The sequence below is a fragment of the Macaca mulatta genome, chromosome 20 (assembly GCF_049350105.2).
Source record: "Macaca mulatta isolate MMU2019108-1 chromosome 20, T2T-MMU8v2.0, whole genome shotgun sequence".
NCBI lineage: Eukaryota > Metazoa > Chordata > Mammalia > Primates > Cercopithecidae > Macaca > Macaca mulatta.
The window spans coordinates 47,592,036-47,615,983 of record NC_133425.1 but is presented as its reverse complement, the minus strand read 5'-3'; positions in this window follow the sequence as shown (position 1 = coordinate 47,615,983).

Below are 23,948 nucleotides of genomic sequence, written 5' to 3'. Positions count from 1 at the left end.
GGGGGGGTCTAAGAAAAACAACATTTAGCTTTACAGCATCTGTAGCCACTAGAAGGAAGGTGAAATGGAAGTTAAATCGTCATCATCATGGCCACCATGGAGGGCCAGTTAGGAAGGTCCACCACAGGTAAGATTTAAATTGCACATGAGGCCTCTTATGGATATTCTCTATGCTAAACACTTCTTCCGGAGGAGCCCATCTGGCTAGGGCAAAGCTGCCCAGACCCATGGAGGGACAGACACACTGCTCGGGAGAGAGTCACTCATGGGCCACCATGGAAGCTCAGTGAGGGGTCTGCTGTATCCACCTAGCTGGAGAAGAAACCCAAACATATCAACATGGGAGGAACATGAAGTTCATATGATGCCTTGCTGGATAGACAGCAGCAAACCATGGAGTACAGAGCAGGCCAAGAAGGGAGAACTCCAGGCTGCCTTGACTACACACCTATGGCTGCTTCTGGGTCTGGTGTCCTGTGTGTGTTTAGAGTTCATGACCCTTCATTCGAACAATGCTTATTTACAGTGTGATGATAGCCAATGTTTCTTGTATGCATAGCATGGGCCAGGTCCTTCTATGCCCTTCAGAGATACAATTCCATTTAAGCCACACTGCAACCCTGTTCCACAGGAACCAGCATTCATTCATTTATTATTGTTGAACGCCCACTATGTAGTAAGTGCTGATGTTCTAGCCATAAACTAAGCAGACAAGGATCCCTCCCCTTATGTCTCTTATATCCTAACAGTAACTATTATTATTCTCATTTGATAGGGGAGGAACTTGAGGCATGGGAAGGTTGCATCACTCACTCAAAGTCATTGTGCCAGCACCTGGCATATTTGAACTCTGGCAGTCTGGCTGCAGAGTCTGCGCTCTCCATCACCTGGCAACACTTCCACTCCCTCAGGGCTGCCCTGAGTAGGACCTTATCTCCATTCCACTGCTGGGTAAATTGAGGCTCAGAGACTGTTAGGTGATGTGGTCAGGCTCATAGGAATAGTAAGAAGCAAAGCTGAAGCTCTGTCACCCCCATGCCAGCCACAGTGAAGTCTTTTTAGGTGACATTCTGCCTCCAGGGCTCAGCACATTATTATCCTGCCTTCCCTGTAGTGCTCCCAGTAATAATAATGATGATGAGATACGAGGGCTAGCATTCCAGGGCTAACTAGGTGCCAGGCTCTGATCTAATTGCTTTACATGTCTATCTCATTTAATCTCTACTACTTTGTGAAGTATGTGCATTTGTTATCCCCATTTCACAGGTGGGAAAAGTGACTAGAAGAGTAATTTTCCCAAGATCACACAGCGAGAAAATGGGAGAGCCAAGGTTTAAATCAGCTCCCCTAATCCAAAGCCATTTGAAATTGCTCTTGACCTTAGCAAACCTCTGTCTTTCCCTCATAATCAGAGGAAGGGATTTGGGGGATGGCACAGAAAAACACTTTTCTTACTGCAAAAAGCATCTCATTTTCATCTGTGAAAACAAGTTCAGAACTGTGGTCAAGACTTACCATTTTGCCAAAACCACATTGGATAAGTGTTCATGTCAGCACATGGGCCAAGAGCAGTTGATAGGAAAAAGGAACCATCCTGTGCCAGATTTTCTTTAGCACCCATCCCCTGCTACCCCTTGCTGTTCAGGCTGAAACCAACTCTTGCTTTGGCTCACGCCTCTGCTTATTTGCAGTCATATTTCCAAAGGATATATTTTTATTGGAGCAATAATTTCCATCATAAGTTAAATAATTTGGCAATTTGCCTTTTGCATTGCAGGAAAGAAGCCCTGCATTACTTAGATTTAACAGTTTCATGTCAGTCTCAGGAGCTTTTCCAGGGGGGTAACCCCTGGAGGTCCAGCCCCGCATCCTTATATCTGTTAGAAATGTATCATGCTAAGACTTCTCGGGCACTGTTAACATTTTCGGGTCAGGTAATTTTTAGTTGTTGGGATTGTTCTGTGCAATGTAAGATGTGTGACATCATCCTTGGCCTCTTCCCACTAAATGCCAGTTCTGGTTCCCCAGTTGTGACAAACACAAATGTGTACACACATGGTCAGATATCCTCCAGTGGTAGGGGGTGTGGGGTGGGCAAAATTACTCCTGTTTGAGAGCCATAGGATACAAGTATTAAATTGGGAACCATAAAGACTTGCATTCTGAGCACTGCTCTGGCTGTGTGAACTTGAAGGGTAACTGACTTCTCGGACACTCAAGTATGCAATGGAAATGACAGCAGTACCCACCTCATACAGTTGTTGGAAGGAGTAACTGAGATCATATGAGAAATATACAATGGTGGAGATTGCTATGTGTTTCCTCAAACTTGTCCATCTTATTCCTGGACACAAAGCCACTCTACAACTCCCAGCCTCCCTTGCAGCCAGGTTAGGTCATGTCTCTGAGTTCTAGCTAATGGAATATGAATGAAAATGATGTGAGCTAGGTCCATAAAAGCCTCCTATAGGTGAACCTCCATGATCTCTCCCTGCCTACCAGCTATTGGCAAAGTCTCTGAGACTGCAGGGCATGGGAAATCCACAAGATGGAAGCAACCCGTGTCTCTGTTTGGTTGCATGGAGCATAACTGCACTCGCCTCCCTTCCCTGCTGACTAGGCACTCTGTGAGCATAAAATAAGCTATTTAAACGTTAAACCCCTGAAATGTGAGAATTCATCTGTTACAGCAGCTAGCATGATCCTAACTGCTGCTCTACAATGTATATAACCATCCATGGTACATAATACACATCAATAGATGTTAGATAATACTATTATTGCTAGTAACAGGTGAATCCCATCACAGTATTCTTATGTAAAAGATGATTGGAGATCAGCAAGGGGAAGAAATGGGAGCTGAACTGATTGACACAGGTTACGATGTGTTTTTAACCAAGTTGTGAAATTTGATGGATGAGTCAGCATCAGCTTGTGTCAGACATTCAAGAGCAATCTTGTGAGCCCCACAAAGCATCTCAACAACTAGCAGACTTGGCTCCTCCCAGAGCACGGGTCTTGCCCACCTGTAAGTAGAATCTATGATAGTCTCCCTCTCTGACAACGTAGTGTCTAAATCCAAGGAAACAGTGTGGTTTAAGAGGACTCTGGGAAGGCCCTTGGGTTCCAAATCTTCTTCTTATCAATGCTAATAATTCATATTTCTGTGGGGAACTGCATTTGAATAATGTGCATTGAACAAAGGCAGTGCTTAACCCAGTAGGAGCTTAGACTGATAAAATGATTATGGAGAGAGACCACAAGTCTCACTGGGAAGACTTAGTGGCTGTATTCTTTTTCTGTTCTCTGACATAATCCTATGTCTTCCCTAATGTTGAAGATGCTTACAATATTTGAGCTTTGGAAAGGCTATAAACATTTCACATACTCTCCTTCTATGAATATTTGTTGCACACCAACTATGGTAGGTTGAAAAATGGCCCCTCAATGATGACCATATCCTAATCCCTGGAACTTGTGAATATGTAACTTTTTATGGTAAAGGGGACTTTGTAGATGTGATTATGTTAAAGATCTGAGATAGGGAAATTGCCCTAGATTACTTAGATGGGTTGAATGTGATCACAGAGTTTTTATAAAAGGGAAGTAGGAGGATCAGAGTTAGGTGTGACAACAGAAACAAAAGGTTGGAATGATGTGAGTCAAGGATGCAGGTGGCCTCTAGAGGCTGAAAAAGACAAGAAAACATATTCTCCCCTCATAGCTTCCAGCAGGGACCTAGCCCTGCCAACACCTTGACTTTAGCTGGATGAGAATTATTTTGGATTTCTGACTTGCAAAACTGTAAGATAATACAATTGTTATAGAATAATAAACGACTGAGGTTTGGATGTGGCCATGGTATACGCCAATATTCTTCTAGTTGTGACAGAAAACCCAGCACGAACTAGCTCCTAGTATGCCTATCAAGGAATTCAGATAGTGTCATCAAATCTCCTCTCCCCCACATTATTCCTGCTTTGCAAATTCTGATTCTCTTTGTCCTGATTCTTTTTATTTTGTGTTTAAGGTTTATTTATTTAATTTTTTTTTTTTTTAAGAAATGGGTCTCACTATATTGCCCAGGTTAGTCTTGAACTTCTGGCCTCAAAGGATCCTCCCCTCTCAGTCTCCCAAGTAGCTGGGACAACAGGCTTCAGCCACTGCAGCTCTCTCTTCTGACTTTCTCTGCCTCAGCCTTGTTCTCTCTTACTTCATAAAGAAAAGATGGCTGCCAGCAACTCAAGAAAAAAATAAGCACAGTTCATTGAGTGGCAAAATTATTTTTTCATCCAGAATTTACAGGACGAATGTTAGAAGTGTTCTGGTTGGCTGACTTGGGTCACATGTTTATCCCTGGACCAATCACTGGGACAAAGGGCATCATGTAGTATGATTGGTTAATGACTGTCCCCTGAGAACTATATGGAGTACAAGATGAGTAATTATTCAATTGAAGTGGGGGGCTTTCTTTCCAGATGAATGAAGAAAAACATGCAGGATAGATCAACTTCTGATATTACCATCAAAGTCAGAAAATATTTTGCATACTGATTATAACAAAAGCTTTAAATGAGTGTCTAAAGAAGTCCACCATGATCACCCCTCCACCTCCCTGCCTGTGTTTTCATTTTCTTTCTTTCTTTATTCTTTTTTTTTTTGAGACGGAGTCTCACTCTGTCGTCCAGGCTGGAGAGCGGTGGTGCCATCTCAGCTCACTGCTACCTCCGCCTCCCAGGTTCAAGTGATTCGCCTGCCTCAGTCTCCTGAGTAGCTGGGATTACAGGAGCCCGCCACCATGCCCAGCCAATTTTTGTATTTTTAGTAGAGACGGGGGTTTCACCAGGTTGGCCAGGCTGGTCTCGAACTCCTGACCTCAGGTGATCCACCCGCCTCCGCCTCTCAAAGTGCTGGGATTACAGGTGTGAGCCACCGGGCGCCGGGCGCCTGTTTTTTTCTTTAAAAGAATGGCTGCATCCCAATTTCTATCTCCACGTCTTACCAAAAAAAAAAAAAATGCTGAAAAGGTTAGAGCTGTCTTGGGTCTCCATTTTGCCACTCATCCTATTATATTTTGGGCTAAGAACTTCCAAGAATCAACTCCTGGGCAAAGCTCTTAGGGCCCCCTTTGCAAAGACTAACTCGAATGCATGTAATTAATCATTGTAACTATTTAATTTTCTTATGGAGAATGCCAGACTTCTCTAAAGAAGCAGAGCTCCTGATTTCTGGCAGCATTTCATACCTAGAATTAGCTCTCAGCTCCTTTTGCCCTGGCCCCAATCTTTTCTGCACATTAATATAGCTTATTGGGTTCCTGTGGAGTTGACCACAAGAGCCATCAAGTGAATTTCTTTCCACTGTGGTGCGGGATTAGGATAATGCCAGTGAGAACCTGCTGATTATCTAAAAATGACTCAAGGAGCGTGCGTCTGACTCTATTAATCTTTCCTAATTTGTGCCAGCCTGTTACGTTTGAATTCAAGGCTTTTCTCCTTGCCTTGCTATTTAAATGCTATCTGGTTAAGATCGCCCCCCCAGCATGTATTTGTGCTGGTGTGGATGTGTGTGTGTGGCAGGGCACGTGGGTAGTCTTCCAGCCACGTTAAGAAGCTGCACCCCTTGCTCCTGGCAGGAGCTTTGGAAGCAGATGTGTTGAAATGGAAACGGGATGGGAATATGGAGAAGGTGCTTCTGGGAGGCTCCAGGCTTCCCGATTAACGTGCTCTAGATGCGTCTGGGCTGGGCTGTGGGAAAGGGTTATCTCCCAGTGACACTTGTCCAGTGGTCCCCAGGTGTGGTCCATATAGTAGATCCATGGTGTGGGGTGAGCTAATTGGCAACTTGCAGTGAAAGGAGCTCCTAAGTGATAAGAGGTCTGGGGAACAGTGCAGTAAACAAAAGGAAACACGTTTCTTCCTGCAGAACTTCTCAGAACCTTTATTTTTTCTCATACACTGTGGATCCCTAGGAAGATCAAATACATAACATTTTCCTAACTTATTTGACAACAGACAAGTTCTGCATGACAGCTTCATTCGCTCATTTACCAGATATTTATTTAGTGCTCACCACCCACGAGGATCTCTGTGGGGCACAGGGTATGCCATTTTGACATGAGCAGACTCAGTCCCACATATCCCATGGCTGGCATTTCAGGGAACCCTCTCAGGGAAATGTGGTCATAGCCCATTGTATTTGCCTTGGAATAATAGGTTTCTGCCTTAATCTTCTTGCTCTGAAAAACTTATTTATGAACTGAAGTGATGCAGTTTGAAAGAAAGAATAGCAGATATTGTTTAGTGCCACAGAACATAACTATTAGAAGAGCCTTCTGTTCTATGGCTTTTTATATCTTGTGGGATATTATAAATGTATGCTTGTGATAGTTAGGGGTTCAGATAGCTATACTTGGCTCTTTAGGTTTTAAAGTCCTTGAAAGTTGAAATCATGGCCTATTTTCTTTCCTTTTTTGTTTTCCCTTCTTTCTTAGGAAGCCAAATCTAATCGGACAATTCTTGGATTTTATAACCAGATAAGGAAAGGGCAAGAGTGAGGTTGGCTTTAGGTACTGCAGAACCTGAGAATCAAACACCCTGACATTACTGTAGCCTTATCTCTGCCTCTGTCTCTGTCTCTCATGCACACTTTGATGTGTGCACATACACATATACATACACACATGTACACACATAGATACACACATGTACACACATACATACACACATGTACACACACATACTCTTCCTCCTGTTTTCATGTGTCACTTCCTTTGCTCCCCCTGCAGTCATTCTCCTCCATCTGCCAGGGGATTTGGCCCTGTGACAGCCATGAGGTCATAGTCCCATATCTACTTGACCATAGCGTGAAGATAAATTTGATCATGGTCTCCAGAGAGAAAGTCTCAGAGCAGGGCTCTGACCATGCTGCGCTCATGTTCATCCCAGGCCATCCCTGTGAGCACAGGAGGGGATTCACTGCAATAACCCACTGCCCAAGATCATGGCCCTGGTACCTACTCTATTACCAGAAGGGAGATACACAGTGGGTCACCAAAACAACTTCCCCTTGAGTTCTACAAGTCTCAGGAGCATTGAGGAGATTGCAGGCACTCAGTAAATAGCTGCTGGATAAATGAAACAATAAGATGTACAAAATAAATAGTACCTGGGTATGGGATTATTTGTAATTCAATAATGTGTTCTCCCATTCTATTACAGTCTTGGAACATAGTAAGCGTTTAGCAAAAATTTGAATAATGAGAGGGAAAGTCTCTGTTTTGGCTTAACATTATATTCAGTTTTGTTGCATTTGTCTTTCTTTGGAAGCCTCTGATCTTAAGATCTTTATAAAAGTGCGTTTTCAGAATTTTTGGGGTAAATTTTGGGGGAGCTTCTGCTTTTTCTGCCCCAGTAAGAGTTCCTCTTTTCATTGCCTAGTGCTGAAAGTGCATTCTATTTCTCATTAGCCTCCCTGCTTTCTGGGTATTTGGTTCCTCCCTTCTTGTCCTTATAAAGATAGCCGACCTTCACTTTATCACTCCCTTTAATGAGGTTCCACAGCGAGATACAGGTCTGCATGCACTCTCCTAATTGCAGCCCAAGAAACTTCATGTCATTTTATAGGCTGATGCAACACACAGGTAGGGAGGGCCAAGTGGTGGCCAAATAGTGACCCTGGGCTGGAGAATTAAAGCTGAGGATCTGTGGACTCCTCCTCTCTCTCCTCGTATTTCTCCTGAAATACAACTCCATAGGATCTCAATTCTAATCGCTGTCTTATTAGGAAAGATGGAACTGAACACCTGTGTGTAGGGAGCTGCTTAAACATATGGCCTATGTCTCTAGCATGAGAGCCTTTTTGCCTTTTTGTTTTGTTTTGTTTTTTTTCTAAATTGAAGAGAGGATTAGGTAAGGTTGGAGCAGAGAGCAAAAATTTAGTAGGTTAATCCTCATAATATGTTAATATTTTTTGCACATTCATGACATGCCAGAGATTATATTAGTTCCTTTACAGTTAAGAGTTCATTCAATCCTCAAATCAGCCATTTGAGTATTGTTTCTATTTTACAGTAAAAGGAATTGAGCTTCAGAAATTGGAAAAAAATGCACAGCCCCTCTGTTCTCTGACATCAAAAGCATACGTTTTCAACAAGCTCCCCAGAAAATTCTCATGCTCTCCCAAGTTTGTTCAGGGTAGTAGTCAAGTTCTGCCATCAGCATTTTGAGACGCATATAGTAGTATGCATTTGGAGGCAGCTGTGACTTAGGGAAATTGGGGCTGGGTTTGGAAGTCATTGTGTGCAGTATGACTCATTTCTTTCCACAAGACTCAGTTTCTTCATCTGCAAAATGAGCATCAGGCATCCACTTATCTCATAGATATGATAATGGGTGAAATTCAGTTTGTGACTCGAAGAACAGCTCTGTGCACAAGTTTGTAGTGAGCATCAGCATAAAGCAGGATCTTGAATGGAATTTGTAGAGCTCTTAGGACTGCCCTGGGAGCCCGTGTGTAGGGATTAATCTCATGATCCATGTGTTCGCTTGCCATTCAGCTCTCTAGGGTAAAAGAAATCCCAAGGGCAGGTGGTGATGTGTCAATGAGTGTTAATGCAATCTTAGTGGCTGTTTCCAACTGGCAAACTTTATACATCCAGCCATCACCACCACGGTAATCTGTAGCCTATCTGCTCTCCCCACCTGCCTTGGATATTCCTCTGTTTGCTTGCACACTGCTAACCCATCTCCCTTACCGTCCTGAAGTAGAAGTGTAGATCACAGAAGGGCAGAGCTAGAAGAGGCTCTTGAAATAATCTAGAACTAAAGGTTCCTAATTTTCCCAGCATTTCTCAAAGCCTGGGACACAAACCACTGGTGGCACTTGCAATTTGTTTAGGTGGTAAAAAACAAACACTCCATTTTTCATTTTACTGATGATGTAGTTGTTTGAAGACATGTTAGAAAAGCACTTTAGTTCTTTATTTATAGTAAGAATATCAAATTTCCTTTTAAATATGTTTGTTAAAAAACAATCATAGTACAGAAGTTACATGCAAACGTTGTGATGGAGATTGTATGCCATTGCGATGTATAATACAGCTTAATTCTCTCTCTTTCTCTCTCTTTTTTTTCTTCACAAAGGAAGTGGTTGGGGCCCAGAGAGGGAAGTGATTCATCCAGAGATGCACAGACCATGTGCAGAACTAGGGCTAACATTGGGCCCGGGACTTCTCTTCCAGGGCTGTGCTCATCAGCTCAGTGAATGTCAACTCTGGACTTTTACTCAAATGTGTCAGGTAAGTAACCAAGCTCCTAAAATGTCCTCTCTAAAGTCAGCTAAAATGCATTTTGGAGTACCTCCATCTTTTTCATTGGATTATGTGTTTGTTTGTTGGTGATCCTTAGTGAGACAAAAACCAATGACAGCACCAGCTGGAATTCTGCAGCAGTAGTGCTAGGGATGGAGAGGCAGGCGGTGGATTTGCCCATTGAGGCTGATCTCTCCGCTGAGTAGGGACTTAGGATTCTGGCCTGTGCCAACACCCCCTGTGTATATGAACCAAAGGCTGCTACATCTCAGGGCCCTCTGTGTGGCTGGGATATGTGTGTGGGCAGTCGAGTAGGTAGACGCTGTCCCTGGGCCCTCTCTGAGTTTACAGAGTTTATAAATCAGAGTTCCACAAAAATTTCCACTTTAATAAGAAATAATGGAGAGGAGGTGTTTCATAGCAAAACCTGGAAAATTGTTGTATGGTGGAAAGGGCACTTTGGAGAAAGACAGGTCTGACTATAAATCCTAGCTTTGCCATACACCAGTGGGGCTACTTGGGGTGAGTTAACTTGCTTTTGTGAACCAGAGTTTCCTCAACATGAGAAACCCCCTGTTTCTCAGAGTCTATTGTGAATATTAAATAAAATAACATATAGGAAATGACCCAGCATTGTTCTTGGCATGTAGTAGACACTAGGTAATTCGGAACTTTTATTCTTCATTATCGTCATTATTATTATCATGTCGTACCTCTTAAAGTGATTTTATTTTAAGAGGGTGCAAAGCTCTAAGCTAGAATATCACACTCAATGAGGAATTTCCAGGCTTCCATGAACAGGTGGTGTGTGTTATGGGTGGTAGTGCTGGTGAAGGCGGGGTTTAGTTCCTTACATGCAAAAATGGTGTCACTTCTTTGTAAGTACATGGCTAATTTTTCTTAGGGACCACCATCATCAATCATCCCATACCTAACCACAAAATTCAGAAATCTACTTCTGGCTGAAAAGATCAAAACCTCTAACACAAACGAAGCCAGAAACAGAGTCTTGGGTGCACACCCAGGCAGCATCCTGGGGCATGTGTATTAACACAGGGTATAGACAGTTTCTATGGTGGTCATCCTAGGAACCAACTCTCCAGAATATACTTCCTTCACATTGCCTCTGCTCTAGGGAAGGGAAAATAAATTTACTCATTCTACTTATGGATCTAGGAGATTATTCATGAGGCCTATTTTCTTTTTTCAAACGAGTTCTTGCAGGAGTTGGTACCCTGAGTCTGCAGTGCTGAGGGAGCACTCTCATGGTAATGGATTATCTGAAGTAATCCCACCTCCACCCTCCCCACTCCGTCTTCCCATCCTTCAGTAGAAACACTCCATTCTGGCCCAATTAGGAACACACAATGACTCATGCTCATGTAGTGTGTTTTGAACTTTAAGTTGCCTCTTCATATTTTTAAATCATTGCATTTAAGTCTAATTCAATAAGATTCTGTATCTCCTTTCAATTTAATCTGTGAGCTGCTTCCACCTACCTGTTGCTAGGACAACCAGCGCCCATACAGGCTTTCCCTTGTTGTCCAGGCGGAGGCTGTGTTAATTAACTCCCTGAAATTGCAGGCCAGGTAATCAATACCAAATGTATGGACTTGGCTGGAATGTTTTAATTAAATTTACAGTAATTTTATTTGCAGCTTCTTCTGCAATCTGCATAGTGGGCAACTGATTTGTATTTCAGACACAACGGTCAGCTCACTAGCCAGGTCATCCCTTCTCTTAAGTGCTTTTTTTCCATTAGCTGAACCAATGTTAAATGAGGAATAACCGAGACGAATTGTTACAATAATAGTAAAAAAAGAAACCAACCTTAAAATATCAGGGGGGTTGAGTTTCTGACAATTAAGCCACCCTCTGGCTGGATGTGTTTTGCATGAAATAATTCCAGAAGCCAGGGATCAGTAGGACCCCATGGAAAATATCCAGTGATGATGGGTAGGAAATGCAAAGCCCTGTACCACAGCCTCCTCTGTGTTACTTAAAATAAAAGATGCAAATAACCAACCTCCACCACCAGTATTCTTGGTAAAGATGTGTCCTTGAAGAACTGGGTTGTACTCCACTCAGGAGAACAGCTCTCTCCTTCCTCCTTTAAGCAGAGTGGTTAAATGTTTGGGCTCCTAAGGGAGGTAAACCTGGGGTCCCCATTCTAGCAATGCCACTGACTCAAGTTTATCAACTTCTCTTTATATCTAAAGAAGAGAGTATAAATCTCATCACAGATTTGTGATGGGATTAAATAAAATCACACACATGATAAGGTGGATGAGCCCACGATGTTGACAGCATGGACTCTGGAGTCCCACAGTCTGCATTTGTGTTTTCGCTTGGTGCTTAGATGATCTTACTCAAAATACTGAATCTCTCAAGGCCTCAGGCTTCTCACTTGTAAAATGTGCATATTGCCACTGTCTCAAAGTAATGCTGGGGAACCTCTGAAATAATGCACCTAAAGCATTGGGCCTCAGAGCCTGACACACCCTTTTTCTGCTGTTTTTTGGGGTTTGAAGTTAGGAGAATTCTTTAGTCCTGGGTAGCTGTACAGTTTCAGCCAAGCAGCTGAGGGTGTAAGAACCAAACCTGCTTCAATTGCTTTGGGTGATGAAAACTTTTTGAAAGATCTGTGAAGACCCCAGGTAGGACTAAAATCTGTCCCAACAGCCACAGTAACACTCTAGACCCTGTCTCTCCTCTCTTATGGGAGCCTCTCCTCTCTTGGGTGTCTCTCCGCTCTTGGGTGTCTCTCCTCTGTCATGGGTGCCTATAAAAGCAAAAAGAGTCTTTATCTTCTTTAAGGGTAGGAACATGAGCTGAATTCCATGCCATTTTCTTTGTTTGCCTGGCATTCCCACTTTCCCCAGTGAGAATTATCTTCGGTGGTTTTCTTCTGCTCGGTAATGGGGAACTTCTACTGGACAAATTCCCTTTCAACCGCATCAGAATCTGCTGAGTTTCCTTATGCACTTCCCTTTGGCAATGACCCTGTTCTAATCCCTTATGGCAGGAGCGGGGACAGAGGCTATTCCTGATGGCTTCACCCAGGAAAACAGCTCAACATAACTAAAACATAGCCTTGGCAGGGTGCCCAGATCCAACAGTGGCACTAAAGCTTCTATGCCTTCAGTATAGGCAACTTTTATTTGCAGATAAATTCTATTATCTGAAATACCCAGTAGGAACTCACTCGATATCACTGAATGAAGAAGAAAATGAACAATTTAGGAAGACAAGTATGATTCCATATGGTTCCCTTAAGATGGTGGAAAGGCAACCAACCACTGCCTCTGCTAGAAAGACTTTCAAGAGTCATTTTCTGAGAAGGGTGATGTGTTTAATTAAAGGCACTGTTGGTCACAGGAGCTTGCAATGGCCATTAGGGAATGAGTGAAATTTTCTTATGGTGAACACCTGCGTGAAAATCCTTTCTCTCTACCCACGTCTTATGATCCAAATAAACAGAAACTTGGTGAGAATATATTAATTTTCCTTCAAAGACAACAGTGGAATATTGCATTGGAAGAGATTCAGCTAATAGAAAAAAAAATGTGTCCCCTGGTGAAAATATAGTCGTCTTGCTGGAATCTGAGGATATTTCCCTTGACAATAAAATTAATCTCTTTTATTTTCATTGCATAAGATGATATCCCGATGGGAGACACTGTGTCTATGGAGATATTTTTGCTAATTTATCTGAGTCCAGTTAAAGAACTGACCCTAGTTCATTGTAACTAGGTAAAAGCTGACCCTTGACAACTGGCTTATTCTTTAGTTAGGTTTTCCTGATAAACACCTCTTTCTCACTCACTCTTTCTTCACATTCATCATGAAATTAGACCCAGACAAGCACATTAGGCAGAAACTGAAGTCTATGAAGGAGCCATTAGGATTGAATGATGTGGGACCCAGTTGCCCGCCCTTTTCTGTAGAGATGAAGGCCTGCAAAGAGGCAGCCAAGCTTGACTGGGGAACTCTGCCCTCTCCCTCCAGGTAGCCCGTAGTAGAATTTTAGGGTTGGAATTCTTTGTTCCCCCTTTCCTCCATCTCAAAAGACCTGGATCAGGGCTTGGTGAATTTCTGGAATCTTGGGGAGCTCATAATGGGCTTTAAAACAACATTAACAAAGCTGAAAGCAAAACAACAACAGTGAAATGGGACTTTTTGGTTCTTGGTCTTGTTATTGCCTGTGAGCCAATTTCCTTTTCATTCACAGATATCATTTTATGTTATAATTATGAGCTTGCCTTTCTCCTCTAACATTTCTTCTTCTTTTTCCAACTGCCAAAGCACAAGAGTTGTATGCATTTGTCAAGTTTCCACTCTATTCTTAAAACCATGTTGAGTTTGACAGTTGACACCCTAGCTATGATTCCTCAAAGGCAATACTGATTTGGAAGAGTTTGCTATGGGCTCAGTGTTCTTTATCTTCACAAATTAGAGCAAAATTGATGTAGAGATAATAAAATGACATGGTAAACACATATAGAGCACATGTTATGTATATGGCACCATTGTAAGTCTTTATGTATAAAATACTATTTAATTCTCATAGCAGCCCTTTGAGGAAAGTACTACTATCATCCCATTTTTATCCCAAATTTAAGAAACTTGCCCCAAACACATGGTTGTTAAAAGGAAGAGCCCAGATTCAAACTCAGGCAGTCTGATTTTAGAATCTGAACCTGTTTTATCCCCATGATTGCTGACTTTTGAACTATCCTGTGGTTCTTCTTCCAATGGGATTTGTCTTTCTATTTTCACTTGGGTGGTTCATCCATTCATTAACTTGTTCATTCTGTTATTAACACATTCAAAAAATATTTACTTGTTGTTCAGTATGTTCTGACTCTGTACTGGACTGCAATGATGACCAGAGTGGCCTCAGGCCCTGCCCTTAAGGAGCATAGAGTCTAGTAGGGGAGCCAGATGAACGAGTAATTTTATGATTAACTAGTTGTTTTTAATTTCTACTTGCATTTAATACCATTGCATTTACTTACTGCTTTTAAATAAAAGGATGTGAACAGATGCACAGAGAATGTATGAAAGGGGGGCAAGAACTGGGCAGGGAGGAAAAAATATAGAAGAACAGATAATTTTGGAATTATTTGTTTCTTGAAAGTGGGATTGAGTTTCCAGCTCAAGGATCTAATCTGTCATGGAGCAAAAATATCTGGACTGACCCTCTAGTCTGGCTAAAGACAACCAGCCCTTCATCTTCAGCCTAAGTTAGGGAGTGTTCTAAAGGTGACAGAGCAGGTCCCTTTGTGCCTGTGGTTTGTAGGTATATCTTTCCAGCTCAGGGAGCAGGTAGAAGAGGCAGCTTCCGAATCCAGAAGAAGTCACATTAAGTTCACTGTATCAAGGCTTCATTTTCTTATCTTCTCAGAAGAGTGAACATCTTAGGGATGTGTGTTTCTTTGTCAATTATGGTGTTTGATAAAGAAAAGGCCTTGGTTTTATGATACAGGGGCCCTGCAAGCAGTAGGACATGCAGTCCTTGTCAGGGCCTTTTCTGTGTGCAATGTCACCAGCAGGTGACTGGGAAATCTTTCTCTTGCCCACTCAGATCTGGGACCCCATGGAAGATGAAAAGGGGCAACCCAGAATTACTCAGTCTCAGGAATGGCGGGATCCTCTTAGGGGGTGAACCAACCATGGACTTGCAAATCTGACTGCTTATCCAAAGCACCTGAAAACATTTGTTTTATGTGTGCTTTGTATTAATCAGGGTTCTCCAAAGAAACAGAACCAATGGGATATGTGTAACTATATCTACACATCCAGATATATAGGTAGGTAGTTATAAGAAGATATTTTTATTATAGCAGTTGGCTCACGTGATTATGAAGGCCAAGAAGCTAGAGATCCAAGAAAGCTGGTGGTGTAATTCAGTCTGAGTCCAAAGGCCTAACAACCAGGAGCTCCAATATCCAAGGACAAGCGAAGATGGATGTTCCAGCTTAAAGAGAAAGAGAGAGAACATTCTCCCTTCTTTTTGTTCTATCCTAGCTTTCAATGGATTGAATGGTGCCCATCCACATAGGGTGTGGGTGGATCTTCTTTACTTAGTCTACTGGCTCAAATGCCAAGCACTTCCAGACACACCCTACAGACACACCTGGAAATAATGTTTTATCAACTATCTGAGCATTTCATATATGTCTACATATATGTGTATAAATATCTTGAAATCCAACAATTCGGATTTAGGAGGCTTATGTAGGATGGGAACAGAAATTTACAATCTGATAATTTAGAATAATGTTTTTCCTCTGGGGGACGTTGTTAAACTACAGGCTCTGCTTCCCCATATCTGGGGTGGGGCCCTAGAGTCTGCGCCTCTAATAAGGTACAGGTGATGCTCTTAGTCCAGGGATCACTCTTCTAGTTGAAAGGAATTAAAATGGCCTTCTAACCAGTGAGGTTGCTTTTCAATCTAGATTTGAATTCGTCCGGATATATAGAGCTCTCAGCCATGTAATGTATTTTCTATCATTTGAGATAGTTTTCAATTATTAGCAAGATCTTTCTTTTACTGAGCCAAGATCTCTACATTGATAACTTCTGGAAAGTACTGTTGTGAAGTGGGTAAGAGTGAGCTCTGGAAATAGGCGACTTGGTTTGGATCTCGGCTATGACTTTTGTTAGCTTTGTGACTTTGAGCAAATACATGGCCTTCCTATGTCTATAAGTTAGGGCAATAATAGTGCCTATCTCATAGGATCACTGTGAGTTCTTAAGAGCACTAATCCATGCTCTAATCCAATAAGATTAGAACAGTGTTTGACACTGAATAAGCGCTTATAAGCATTTTGTTATTGGCTCAGTGGTAGAATCATTTTGATATCAGTTCTGTTTCATTTCCCAGTCTGAGGCATTAATAGACCAGGCAGCAACTCATAAAACATCTCGAAGGCAGAAGTTAGGATTTACACTTTCAAGCACCCTACCAACTTTTGCAAACTTCACACCCCTGGTGGTTGTGTGTTGATACACATCTGTGCAATCTGATCGGCCTAATTTTACTTTGTATGGACAGAAATTAATAAAGCTCTCAGGATGTGGGAAAGGGCTCTTCTAGGAGAACAACAATTTGACTGCATGTGGTTGTGGTTTTGTCTTAAACATAGGGGTTTCTGTCCCCAATCCAGAACCCGGGGAGAAGAAAGAGTTGTTTCCCTCTTCTTATGAAACAAGCAAGCAACTAAATATTTTGGACATGCAAAAATATAGCAAAAATACTATAACAACAATTCGTGTAACTACCTTCCAGCTTAAGTGATAGAATATTAGTAGTTCTTGAAAGCTCCCTGTATGTCCTGATCCAATTATAGTCCTTTTTTTGGAGAGGCAACCATTATTCAGAATTTAGTGCTCATCATTTTCATATGTTTGAGTTATTCTTTAACTGTAAATGCATATACTCCTAAACAATGTAAAGTATTATTTGGTGTGTTTAAATATTTTATACAATATATCCTTCTGCAATTTACTTTTCTCTCCTCTCTACATTACAGTTGTGAAATTCATTCATGTAGCTATCTGTGGCTCCATTATTCATTTTCACTGCTATAGAGTGTTTTATTGTATAGATATAGCCCAATTTATTTCTCGTTCTCCTGCTTGACATATTCTTAACGTCTTTGGGGTGGAGAATGGCTGTTTCCTCATCTTGCATTCTTTCCCGATCTATCATTTATAGCATTAATTTTGTAGTGGGGTCTTTCAGGCTTGGTTCTGGATTTCAAAGACATTTTGTCTTCTAGTTTATGTAGTTGAAATGTGATGGTTTTCAGCGTTTGTTTTTTATCTTTTTGCTTCTCTTTTTACCTCTACTGTACATTTAAAACATATATTAAAACAAATCAGTTTACTTCTTTGTTTCAGGCTATGTAAGCCTCGTTTTGCCTCCACTAATCAGCTATTTCTATTCATAAATGGAATCAGAAGAGTCATGGGTATAAAGAAGAGGGAGAAGGGAATTGGGTTGGGGGGAAAGTCTTAGTCAATATCTTAAAATACTATCTGCCATACTAACAAGGATAGTTAAACACTTATCCTTAAGCACAAATCAACACTGATGACTACATGGTATCATTAGCATTTACCATGCTAATGTCCTGCCTCTCAAATTTTATTACATATGATTATCATCCAGGGATCCTGTTAACATGTGGATTCTGTTACCATACATCTGAGGTATGAGCTGAGATTCTACATTTTTAGCAGGTTCCCAGCTGATGCACATGCTGCTTGTCCTGGACATATTTTGAGGAGCAAGCGTGCATGGGCAGAGCGCACCTTGCCTCAGACTTGCCTTTGAATCTTAGCTTCATAGTTTCTATTAGTCTTGGGGAACCTTAGGAAAATTAGCTTCCAGTGCAGTGGCTCCAGTCCTGGGCTGCACCTGGATACTTTTAAAGATCTGATACCTAGTTGCACCCCAGATTAATTAAATCAGAATATGTAGAAGTAGGATCAAAGCAGTAGTTTTAAAAGCTATCGAGGAGATTTCAATGTGTATCCAAGATTCTGAGAACCTCTGTTTCAGCACAGCTGTTCTCAAACATTAGCTTCTATTAGAATTGCCTAAAAGACTTATTAAAACACAAACTGGTAGATCACAGCACCAGAGTGTGTGATCCATAATATTGGCTAGGCTATTTTCACTTAACACCGTTGTTTCTAAATTTCTTACTTGAAGAATCGCTTTCAAGTGTGGTTAAAGTGGTACCATCACCTCTCAGAAGGTTTTAACTTGTAGTCTGGTCGCAATGATCTACCTGGGACTAGCCTTGTTTGAGTTTCCCAGCCTACCTGTATTCACACCCAGTGGTTACATTAGTGCCTGCTTGTACACCATCTACCTGGTCATGTCTGATAAACTCATCCTTTTCGAAAAAAGAACCCTGCAGACCATGCTTTCTTTGTGGTAGAGCTGTAGTAGCCCCCAGGACTTCATGGTGTGCAAGATCCAGATGGGCTGCTAGATGAGAAGGGGAGGGGGTGGGTGGATCCCCTCCCGAGGCTTGAAGCTCTGTTATAAACACTTTTCCTCCACTGCGACCCTGGTATATGCAGTAACTTCATTGTGATTTTTCTGCTCTTGAATATTGTGTTTCCACACAGCTCCTTCCCAGGAAGAATGGTTCCCAGGTGGTATTCTCTGGCCTGAAGGCTGCTACTTCATTATCGTCTTTGTTAACCTGAGAATACCACCCTTTGGGTTCTGCAAAGGAACACATCATTATCGCTAAATTCACTGTGTCAAAAATGACTCCTCGCTGGGCTTTGGAGCTTCGTTGGTGAACTGCAGGTATTGATCTTGCTTCCAGCATTGTGAATAATGCAGACAATACGGTTTCTGGGTGCCTTCTCTGAAAACTGCCCAGATTTTGGACTTGAGCTTGATGCAAACTGCATTATAAACATGCCAAACTTGTGCTGACAGCACTGAAAGCACTTTGGGATAAACATTTGTGTTTGCTAAAAATGTCTCTAAGGAATTGGAAGTATTTCATCAAAAGATTTATCTGTGCATTTCTGGGGGTGTTTAAAAGCCTTCCATGACCCACAGGCAGTGGCTACTGAGTGACTCATTCATCAGCTTCTGATCCATTTCTAACCTCAAGATTCAAAGAGGAAAATTGACATGAAAAGACTAATTCTTATTAAAAATTGACAGGTGTCATTTCTGAGGGATAGAGGAGTTTAATTGACAGGATGTTTGCTATAGATAGGAGTTTTTGGCTTAGATGTGACTATTTTCCTACCTCTTTAGGTTTCTTAGCAAATCTAGGTTTGAGGATCAGATGTGTTGCTTAAGAAAAGATTGTAATTATCACTAAGCAATTGCTGGGTTAATTAGGCCTGTCAATAATTCAGAGGGTGATTGGAGCAACATTGAGACAGGTTTAGAGCCAAGACTTGTTGCTGTTTTGTGAAACAATCTGAAATAAATCTCTCTTAAGTCAGTAACTCTGGCTTGGGTAAAAGTCCTCTTTTGGAGCTCAGTTTAGGCAGCTGGACCTAGTAAAAGCTATGTGTTTATTAGAATTCACCAGCCACAGGACATTAAATTCTTCACTAGTCTAGAGTAGAATCTAAGCTAGAAGAAGGAGATATCCATTAAGGAGAGATTAATGTTGCATGTCTATTTGAAAACTCAGTCTGTATCTATGTGATGGTAACCAATGTTGTGGGCACATTTTATAAATGGTCTTTTAATGGAGATGATATAGTCCTGAATAGAACATATACAGAAGTAATGATTTTTTGATATTTATGAAGAATATGCTCTTGTCCACTAATAGTAGTAGGAACAATAACCATGATCATATTAATAGTGATTCTTAGGTATTGTGTACCTCCTATGTGCTAAGTATTTTGTCTATGTTATGTCTAATCACAGAATGGCTCATAAAGGTAGGGATTTTTTTTTAACAATTTAATTATATTCTTTCAGTTACTTAAAAATATACAATGAAGTGGTTATTGACTATAGTCACTCTATTATGCTATCAAATAGTAGGTCTTATTCATTCTTTCTAATTTTTTGTACCCGTTAACCATCCCTACTTCCCCTCCAGACCCCTCACTACCTTTCCCAGCCTCTGGTACCATCTATCTACTTCCTATGTTCATGAGTTCAATCGATTTGATTTTTAGATCCCACAAATATGTGAGAACACGCAATGTTTGTCTTTCTGTGCCTGACTTATTTCACTTAACATAGTAATCTCTAGTTCTATCCTTGTTGTTGCAAATGACTGGATCTCATTCTTTTTTATGGCTGAATAGTACTCCATTAAGTGTACGTATGACATTTTCTTTATCTATTCATCTGTTGATGAAAGTAGGGATTATTAACTCCATTTTATGGATGAGGAAACTGAGACAAATAAGTTTAAATGAATTGTGCAAGTTTACTGAGCTGATAAGCTGCAGAGCTGGGAATTTAACTCAAGGCCATGTGGTTCAAAACACCTCTCACTTAGGAGGCAAATAGTTCAAGGGGAAAATGGTCCCAGGAAGTGTTTGAAATGTCAGAGGTGATAATCCACTTCCAACAGGCACTGTGGTGTACATCTGATTTAGGGCTCTAACTTTGTCCACTGGGGAGCATTCATCACTAGTGTTTTCTACACATGTAGAAAAAAAGTCTGGGGGATTGCTTTTCTTATTTCTCTTTTATGTATGTGGAGACGGAAGTTCAGAAACAAAAAATCTTGCCCAAAATCATATGGCTGAGCAAACAGAACAGGGATTTTAATTCTAGTTTGTTTTATAAGAAGGATAGAATAATCCTTACCAATTTTTCATCGTGTGTGCCTCATATTTTAATACTGTAACTAGATTCTATTATATAGGAATATGTCGAAATGCTTATACTCACTTTTGGTTGTATTTTGTATCTATCTATCTGTATCATCTGTCATTTATCTATCATTTTAGCATATAAATATAAATATAGAGAAAAATGTTCTTTGCATTTTAACAAACATTTGTCAGATCAAGTTGAAGTCTCCTATATCCACTTTCATTCCCCTTCCTTTCCTCCATAGAGGTAAACATTATCATGAAATTTTGTATATATAGTCATTTTTCTACTTGTACTAAACTTATTACATGCATAATATATTTGTGAAAACATATAATTTTAGTTCTTTCTAAATGTATATAAATGGAACCATATAGCATGTATTATTCTGTGGCTTGCTTTTATCTTTTAAGATGAATAGATCTGATATTAGACCATCCTTGAATTCTAGCATAATGCATTATGTTCAAGTAGGATTATTATTTAAAAAATAAACTGTAATTCATTTTGCTAGCATCTTATTGGGAGTTTAATTTAAGTAAGATTGGTTTATAGTTTACTTTTTTTGATGGACTTTGCTTGCTTATGCATTATGGTTTTACTGACTTATAAAAGTGAATTAGGGGAATTTTACCTCTGAAATGAAAACACTATGAGCTCTGTGAAGCTGCTTCCCAACAAAACAAGTATAAATTGACTTTATTTTTTAAAAAAAGAACATTTTAAAGTCTCTGAAAATTTTTCTAGGTGCATATAGGAAATAAAAAACATTTATTCAGGAATACGTAGTAAAACTCAGTCAGAACAGTGAGACTCTGTGGCATTTGAACCATGATCCAGTTCCTCCTTTCCCTTTCAGCCCAGCATGATCAAAACTTTACTAAAGGCAGGTGCATTCAAGAACAGAGGGCTCCCTATTCCTGGAGCTTCAAGTTGAAAGGTAGGTTTTCCCGGGAGGACCAGACCCCTGGCATTTCTCATCCTCCCCAGATATACGTTGCAGCAGCTAACTTTCAGGTGAGTGCAGCAGAGGCTTGAGAGGTTCTTTATTCCACCAAGCCCCTACTCACAGGGTGGAGGCTCTATGTCAGGCATGGTATGCTGAGAATACTAGGACCCATCACTGTCACTCCTGCTTATTCATAGGTTGGAGGCTCCACACCAGGAAAGTCAAGCCGAGAAGACCCAAGGCTACTGGCCTCACTCAGTGTCCTGATCTGAAAGCAGAGCTGTTATTCAGAGAGAAGCAGGCCACTAACCCTGCTCCTAACTCTGGAGTTGGTGGCTCAGAGATTTTACCAAGGGAGAAAGGCAGAATTTAAGAGCTTCAAAGCCCTCCCCAATGGAACTGACTTTGAAATTGAGTTGGGGGGAAGTTCAAGCCTAAATATATTGCTCTCAAAATCAATGGAGGTTTGGGAGGTGAACACAACAAGCTAAATACTAGGATAGTTACCTTATCAGAGAAATAAAGAAAGGGACAGTTAAGGAGAGCTTTCTTTCGGTTAGCTTCAAACACTGGTCTAAAAAACTACCCATGCTAAGGGACCCATCTTTAATTGTGGATTCAGTTATGCCCCAGAACAATTTATGCCCCAGGGCATTGTTGAAAATAGTAGAACAATAATCTGACCATTAGTTCTGGGTATGATCATGAACTTCTGGGTATGATCATGAACTTCTGGGTATGATCACAAGAAAGATAGTAAAAAAGAACCTTGTCCAAACCATTGTCATTCCAGAGTGACTGTGGACATACTCAAAGCTGTGCTCCCTGAGGAATCACTTCAGAGCCTGTACACTACAGGGGTGATGGTGAGGAATGGACTTCACTAAAATAGTTCAGTCATTCACTAGTAAAATAAACAAGCAAACAATAAAAACAATCCCCAAAAGTGGGGCACCAATACCTGGAATTGCAAAAGTATATATCTAAAATGTCCCATTTTCAAAACATATTATGAGACATGCAAAGAAATAGGAAACTATGATGCATAAACTAGAAAAAAGCAGAGAAGAGAAACTGCCAGTGAAAGGAACCAGATGTCAAATTTAACAGAAATACCTCAAAGTGGCCATGCTAAATATAGTCAAAAAACTAAAGGAAACCATGGTTAAACAAATAAGAAAGTATAGAGGGCATTTCAAGATGGCTGAATCAGAACAGCTCCGGTCTGCAGCTCCCAGTGGGACTGACACAGAAGATGGGTGATTTCTGCATTTCCAACTGAGGTACCTGGTTCATCTCACTGGGACTGGTTGGACAGTGGGTGCAGCCCATGGAGGGCAAGCCAAAGCACGGTGGGGCATCACCTCACCTGGGAAGTGCAAGTGACCAGGGGATTTCCCTTTCCTAGCCAAGGGAAGCCATGACAGACTACCTGGAAAAGTGGGAGACTCCCATTCAAATACTGCACTATTCCCAAGGTCTTAGCAAGCAGCAGACAAGGTGATTCTCTCCCAAGCCTGGCTCGGTGGCTCCCACACCCACAGAGCCTTGCTCACTGCTAGCGCAGCAGTCTGAGATCGATCTGCTAGATGGCAGCCTGGCTGGGGGAGGGGTGTCTGCCATTGCTGAGGCTTGAGTAGGTAAACAAAGTAGTCCAGAAGCTCAAACTGGGTGGAGCCCACTGCCGCTCAGCAAGGCCTACTGACTCTAGACTCCACCTCTGTGGGCAGAGCATAGCTAAACAAAAAGCAGCAGGCAACTTCTGCAAACTTAAATGTCCCTCTCTGACAGCTTTGAAGAGAGAAGTGGTTCTCCCAGCACGGTGTTTGAGCTCTGAGAACGGACAGACTGCCTTCTCAAATGGGTCCCTGACACCCCCATGTAGCCTAACTGGGAGACAACTCCCAGGAGGGACCAGCAGACGCCTCATACAGGTGGCTGCCCCTCTGGGATGAAGCTTCCAGAGGAAGGATCAGGCAGCAATATTTGCTGTTCTGCAATATTTGCTGTTCTGCAGCCTCCACTGGTGATATCCAGGAAAACAGAGTCTGGAGTGGAACTCCAGCAATCTCCAACAGCCATGCAGCTGAGGGACCTGACTGTTAGAAGGAAAACTAACAAACAGAAAGGAATAGCATCAACATCAACAAAAAGGTCATCTACACCAAAACCCCATCTGTAGGTCACCAACATAGAAGACCAAAGGTAGATAAAACCACAAAGATGAGGAGAAACCAGAGCAGAAAATCTGAAAATTCTAAAAATGAGAGCACTTCTTCTCCTCCAAAGGATCACAGCTCCTCGCCATCAACAGAACAAAGCTGACAGAGAATGACTTTGATGAGCTA